Source organism: Erpetoichthys calabaricus, chromosome 13 (genome assembly GCF_900747795.2).
Source record: "Erpetoichthys calabaricus chromosome 13, fErpCal1.3, whole genome shotgun sequence".
Lineage (NCBI taxonomy): Eukaryota > Metazoa > Chordata > Cladistia > Polypteriformes > Polypteridae > Erpetoichthys > Erpetoichthys calabaricus.
The window spans coordinates 41,898,655-41,906,796 of record NC_041406.2 but is presented as its reverse complement, the minus strand read 5'-3'; positions in this window follow the sequence as shown (position 1 = coordinate 41,906,796).

Here is an 8,142-nt window from a genome sequence, read left to right as displayed (position 1 = left end):
TAAAATCACAAATTAAATAATTGCAGATTTTAATTTAAGGGTATTTGCATTAATTTTGGTCACACCTGTAGGGATTACAATGCTTTTTCTACATGGACCCCACATTTCACTGCACCATAATGCTTGGCTTACAGCAAAGGCAGGTATATTAAAGCAGTCATATTTAGTACTTTGGCGTATCTTGTAATAACTGCTTGAAGTGTGCAATTCATGGACATCACCAGGGGCCTCATGTATAAACGGTGCGTACGCACAGAAATGTTGCGTACGAACCTTTCCACGCTCAAATCGCGATGTATAAAACCTAAACTTGGCGTAAAGCCACGCACATTTCCACGGTAACTCATACCTTGGCGTACGCAATTTCTCCGCTCGGTTTTGCAGACTGGCGGCACCCAGAGTCAAAGCAGTGCTACTGTTCCTGTGTGGTTACCCTTTCTTAGATCCACATCCACGGCGGCGGCTTTATCAAATACACTGAAATTAACCGCATATCGTTCATAAATTTAATGCATCTGATTGTAATTAACCTGTAACAATATAATGGTCCACAGAATGGTCAAACTACTGTTCCTGTGTGCTCATCCTTTCTTTCTTAGCTCCACATTCCTGAGGCGGCTTTATAAATACACTGAAATTAACTGCATATTGTTTATTAGTGTAATGCATCTGATTGTAATTAACCTGTAGCAATATAATAGGCCAGGGAATAGCCATAGTATTCCAAATACCATAACTGCTTTAGTGTTGTTACTCTCAATGCATCTTGTTCTTCTTTTTGCTGCTCCCGTTAAGGGTTGCCACTGCTGATCATCTTTTTCCATATTACTCTCACTGCACCACTCGGAGTATTTATATCACTGTATCTGAGTGTGAATCACAGCAGCAGATGATCGGAAAGAGAATTATCGGTATACAGTTTCAAGTACACACTACCTCAACCATGGCAAAAAGCGTCAAAGCCTTTCCTGTACGGACCTCGCGTTTCAGAAACAGTTTCATCCCAAGAACTATAAACGCACTCAATCAGTCCATCAAGTGCTCCTTGTAGAACTGTTTACTTATAAGTACAATTACCTCACTGTAAACTGACACTACAGTTATAATATTGCACAACCTGCGCCACTTTATAAAGCGCGTATGATGACAATATCATTTTTAAGATGAAATGCAGCAAAATATGTTGCTTATAGTATACAGATAAAACTTTAACTTCATTTAAATAATCTGTATTGTTAATAATTAAACATGTGAGGACACGGTGCCGCAGCGTATAGCTAGTTCAAGGATAGCTCCTGCCTTGCGCTGTATTCTTGCTGGTGCTGACGCGACACTGGAAGGATAGACGAATAGAATAATTAAACATGTACTACGAAGATATTTCAATGTTCCTTAAAAGTTTTGAAGAATCGGCGTTCTAAGCTTACAAATGGCTTAACGTCTACTACAGAGCTGATTGTGTGGCGATTGGAGAAAGAAAAGTATGGACAGGAATTGGAGGTTAGTACGTTTGAAAGACACAGTACTTCTGTAATAAATTATTTCATCGAAGGTCGCACATGGTGCAGCAAGCCTCTTGCGTGAGATATGAACAATCACTGCGCCACCGTGTTCCCATGTTTAATAACATGCTTTCATTCCTATCATCATGAAAATGATATCACGTATAGATCTCAGTATTTTAATTATTCAGAGAGCTGTAATATCTCGAATGTAATGCATTCTGTGTCCTGTCGGAGAAAGAGAAAGAACGGAAGCACGTAGTGATTCACACACATAGAGCACATAGAAGATAAAACACATAACAAAGCATTTAACATGCTACTTGAGAAACTAGTAAAATAAATGATTTTAAGATGAAGTTTATGATGTTCTACTTTAATGGCAAAATAAACTACGTGATTAAAGTGGAAATTTCGAGATTAAAGTTGACATTTCGTGCTTTTTTCCCACTGTGTGCCTATTTTTTTTGTTTGTACCCTAATATGCTTTCATATGACACTCAGACAGTGGGCTACGACTTGCCTTTTCACGGCGACTTTGATATGTGATTTCTTTTTTATTTCGGGCACTGTGCGACTTTGTGAATTTGATCTTTCGAGTTTTTCCGACACTCTGTCACTCGATCAACTTTCTTTTGTTGATTATCCCACTGTTTAAACCAACAAATAGTACGTTTTTCCTTTGCCTCCACTTGGTATTCGCTGAAATTCTTATATTTTCCCCCGTGCTTTTCCCATTGTCTTTTCACAGAAGGCTATTTATATTGATTTGCATATTCAAAGAGGCGTAATTCTGGGAGGAGTTGGGGCGGGACAGAAGGCGCGTGCACGTGCGTTACTTTTCACGCTGATCGGGATTTATGTAGTGGAAGAACGTGAAAGTATGCGTGCGCACAGATTCCTGCATCTGGATTTTTCTGTGCGTACGCACAATCCTGCTTTTGTGCTTTTGCCATGTTATAGTGTGAGTTCTACGCACGGCGTTATACATGAGGCCCCAGGTGTTGAGTATCGTCTCTGGTGATGCTCTGCCAAACCTCTAATGCAGCCATTTTCAGCTCCTACTTGTTTCGGGGCGCTTGCTCCTTCAGTTTTCTCTTCAGCATATGCAAGGCCTACTCAATTGGATTTAAATGGGGTGACTGGCTTGGCCATTCAAGAATTTTCCATTTTGTAGCTTTGAAAAGCTCCTGTGTTGCCTCAGCAGTATGTTTGGATCATTATGTTGTGTTGTAGAATGAAGTGCAGTCCAGTGAGTTTGGAGGCATTTACTGGAACTTGAGCAAATCAGATGTTTCTATACACCTCAGAATTAAATGTGCCACTGCCGTCAGCAGTTACATCATCAATGAAGAGAAGTGAGCCATAACACCCCCAACTGCCATGTCTTAACAGATGAAGTGGTCTGCTGCCGATCTTGGGCAGTCCCTTTTTGTATCCACACTTTGCTTTTTCCATCACTCTGATCAGGTTCTTCTTTGTCTCATCAGTCCTTTTTCTAGAATTCTGCAGGCTGTTTTAAGTCCTTTTTCACTAACTGTAATGTGGCCATCCCGTTTTTGTGGCTAACAAGTGGTCTGCATCTTCCATTGTGGCCTCTGGATTTCTGTTGATGAAGTCTTCTGCTGATAGTCGTCTCTGAAACATACACATCTGCCTTCTGAAGACTCTTTCTGATCTGTCGGACATGAAGTTGGGGGTTTATCTTTTCCCCCTGCACGTTTCGCTCGCCAACATGTCTCTGCCACTCGCGTTGTGAAGAGGGTGGCTGAACGCACCCTAAGGAGACATGGTCGCTCCTCTGAAACCCTTTATAAACAGTGATACAATGGGAAACAAATACAGTTTTCTTTTTTTTTTACCTCCTCTTTGCTCGATCAGCTGCTGGCTTGCTGCTGCTGCCATGCCGCGTGATCTGCATCTCGTGGAGCACTTTAAACGTTTAAAGGCCTGTACAGTAGCTGTCCTTTTGTCTCACTGCCTTGTCTCTCTTCTCCCCCAGACATCCTCTGCTCCTGTTGGGGGTCCCGCTCCCAAGGCACGCCCCTACGAAGAGGAAGATTTTGTATTCTTTTAATTGAGAGATGAAACTGTCCCCTCCAACTACACACGGAGCTCGATTCACTCCTGAAAGAGACTTATGGTTGTTTGAAGTGTCTGAATAATGTTTCTGTCTCTAAAATCTCCTGTGTATCTGTGCAACTACTATATGTGACCCAAGCGTGACAGCGTATGTGGATTTCACTTTCATCAAACAATAAATCTTTAATCCTCGTGGATACACCTCTTCATTGGGAAGAAACACTACTTTTCTTGTTTGAAAATGGTTGTAAATAGGGTGTGACTTGACTGTCTCGCGGGACATGAAAGTGTCTCTCTTCAAAAGATCACGTCTCGTCAGGATAAAAAGTCTCGTCTCGTGCCAAGATTTTTTTCATAATCCATATTACTAACCGAGAATGGTAAACCGGATGGACGCAGGGACATCCGGCCATGGGCCGTAGCCGCAAAAGACGTACTGCGCAAGCGCCCCCACAAAACCCCCCTTCCAAGCAACGGAAACCGGATGCAAAGCAACGTAAAATAAGAAATGAGGCGCCCATAGCACACAGAAAAAAGGAGTCAGGCGCGAAACGGAACACACACAAAGAAGAGAATTGAGACCCACGACACACAAATGAGGCAACGCCCCCTAGCACAAAAAAAAAAAAAGAAGTTAGACGCGAGCACCACACAAACCCATTGGACACAAAACGGGACAGACTACGGACATAGCACACGAAACATACACAAAAAGCAGGATTCGGACCCACGACCACACTAACATAAATAAGAAATGAAACACAAAGCACCATTACTAAACGAACCGTCCGTATTAAATATACGTCATCTGAACACATTCAAATTATGCAGCATAGGTCAATCTCATTACACTGATGCACTATTAACCGTTCAACCACAGACAAGGCTCCATATTAACAGTGAGTGCGATCCTCCTTATTACTTATCCATATTTATAACGCTGAAGAACAAACAAGTCATGAATTCATGCTCACGGGTACAAAACGATACGGCTCGAGTGACGGGACCAAACACACGAACCCGCATGAAAAAAAACAATACATGTCGGTCGACAAACCGACATACAAAAACGGGCAAGGCTCAATACAAACAATGACCGCCGTGAACTGCAACGGGCTTCTCACACAGCACAGGCAAATCGATTACAGCTCCAGAATAGCACGTCCCAATTCCTGCACATACAACGACGCGCCTCTCAAACGGCACAGACGAAACATTCACGTCAAGAACATCAACGACAGACACCTGCTAAACGATTGCGCCAGTTAGCTGACAACGCGTTCAATAATGAGTCCACTATTCATTAAAATTCTTTGGGATTAATGAATGTCATTTGCAATCATTGTCATTCACTTAACTTCCCTGAAGAAACAACTGGCAATACAAGTAATGAATTTACACGTTATTGTCAAAAGGGTCAAATTTGACTGCCTCCTTTACATTCATATCCTGCATATCTACAGAAGCTTCTAACTGACGAAGTACCTGAAAGTAAAAACTTTATGAACTGCATTACATCCTACAATAGTTCATTTGCTTTTGCATCTAATGGCATCCACTCACTTACTCAACACCATTGATAAACTTCTACAAACGTTGATGATTAATAATATTCCCTTTGGAGGAAAGGTACTTTTATTAGGAGGAGATTTTACACAGTGCTTAGCTATTGTTTCACATGTCATGCGCTCGGCTATTCTTCAGTCCACCTTAAAATACGCAGACAGTTGGCATTGCTTTCAAAAGAGTTACGGAGATATTTGGAACAACAATCTCATTACACCAAATACCCCTTTTAACACAACGAACTATATTCTGTCCAAAAAATATTAATGTTGATCACATTAATAACCAGGTCATTTCATTACTTCCTGGAGTGGCACAGCTCGGACCCACGACCACACTAACATAAATAAGAAATGAGACACAAAGCCCCATTACTGAACGAACCGTCCGTATTAAATATACGTCATCTGAACACATTCAAATTATGCAGCATAGGTCGATCTCATTACACTGATGCACTATTAACCGTTCAACCACAGAAAAGGCTCCATATTAACAGTGAGTACGATCCTCCTTATTACTTATCCATATTTCTAATGCTGAAGAACAAACAAGTCATGAATTCATGCTCACGGGTACAAAACGATACGGCTCGAGTGACGGGACCAAACACACGAACCCGCATGAAAAAAAAAAATACATGTCGAACGACTAACCGACATACAAAAACGGGCAAGGGTCAATACAAACAATTAACGCCGTAAACTGCAACGGGCTTCTCACACAGCACAGGCAAATCGATTACAGCTCCAGAATAGCACGTCCCAAATCCTGCACATACAACGACGCGCCTCTCAAACGGCACAGACGAAACATACACGTCAAGGACATAAACGACAGACACCTGCTAAACGATTGCGCCAGTTAGCTCACAATGGGTTCAATAATGAGTCCACTATTCATTAAAATTCATTGGAATTAATAAATGTCATTTGCAATCATTGTCATTCACTTAACTTACAGAAGCTTCTAACTAACGCAGTACCTGAAAGTAAAAACTTTATAAACTGCATTAGATCCTACAATAGTTCATTTGATTTTGCATCTAATGGCATCCAGTCACTTACTCAACACCATTCATTAACTTCTACAAACGTTGATGAATAATGATATTCCCTTTGGAAGAAAGGTACTTTTATTAGGAGGAGATTTTACACAGTGCTTAGCTATTGTTCCACATGCCATGCACTCGGCTATTCTTTAATCCACCTTAAAATACGCAGACAATTGGCATTGCTTTCAAAAGAGTTACGGAGATATTTGGAACAACAATCTCATTACACCAAATACCCCTTTTAACACAACGAACTATATTATGTCCAAAAAATATTAATGTTGATCACATTAATAACCAGGTCATTTCATTACTTCCTGGAGTGGCACAACTCTTTCTAAGCTCTGACAAAGTTGACTCTGATGACGACAATGACCATCTTAATTTCCCCTTAGAATATTTGAACACTATTAACCCAGCCGGATTACCACAACACAATCTTAGCCTTAAAAATGGAACAATAATCATGCTATTAAGAAACCTTAACACTAAACAGAGTTTATGCAATGGTACACGTTTAGTCGTCAACAGCATGCCACACAATGTTATTAAAGCAAAACTTCTTACAGAATCACATGCTAACAATACTGTTCTAATTCCTACAATTACCTTACAACTTCTGACCTGGAATTACCTTTTACACTTAAACGGCGACAGTTCCCCATTAGACCTGCCTTGACCATGACCATCAACAAATCACAAGGAAAAACCATAGACAAAGTTAGCATCTACCTCTCTGAGCCCGTTTTTGGACATGGACAACTTTATTTACTTCCTATATGCGTCATCTACACCTTCACACTATGCTATATCTCATTCATACATCACGCTCTTTGTAAATTCATAACACCAGGGGTTGGCGAGCGAAGCGAGCAGGGGGCGGAGCCCCCTAGTAGAGAGATATTCCATACAGTTGATTGAGGTAATCAGAAGGTTTTATCGACATCTCTAATGGTTTGCCTCATAATGGCTTCTTGGACTTTCAATGGCACAGCTCTTATCCTCAGTAGAACAATGGCAACTACACATTCCAAAAGGGTAGAAGCAAGCCGAGGTATTTTATGACAGTTCTAATAAAGTAATGAAACACACCTGAGGAATCACAAACACCTGTGACGCCAATTGTCCCAGACATTATGGTTCTCTAAGTACAGGTCAGTTTGTGCAGTCATATGCCTGTCTTTGTCGGACATGCATGTAGTATTTCATACCTGATGCTCAGCAGATGGTGCTGCTATTCATCTCACTATTCATATGAACTGCCTCAGCAATGCACTTGACACTCAGCAGATGTTGCCACTGTTCTTTTCATTTCTGCCATGTCAGCCTCAAATACTGTTTGCCATAAGGCAGACATGAACTCCAAATACTTTATGCAGGTTGCCGCTACCCACGTGTTTTTCTTTACCGGTGCATAACACATCAGTCACACAAACTTTCGATTAAAACCAAGATCAAGCCCCAGTGGTTCTCGAGTAACCATATGATAGATGGACAAAGCCCTTAGCATTTTATATATCTCTCTATTATAAAAAAAAATCCTGGGAGGGAGACTAGGGAGACGAGATGTGATCTTCTCGGAAAACAATTTGACGTCCCGCAAGTGACACTTTAACGTCACGTGAGACAAGGCAGTGAAACAACATTTAAAACAAGTTCACGGACATCTAACCTAGCAGTTGTTGGAATGCTTTTGGCAGACTGACATCATATGCTCCTAGCTCTTAAAACAATGACAAGCAGAATACGCAGCTTGCCAGCACCAGGAAGCCAGCAGATAATCCGACCGCTTCTCCTTAGCGTGCGTTCAGCACCCCTCTTTCACAACGCGAGTGGCAGAGACGCGAAGTGGCAAAAGGACAGCTGCTGTACAGGCTTTAAAATGATCGATGCAAAGCGCGACAAAAAGAACATGCAGCTCGCCAGCAGCAGCAGCAG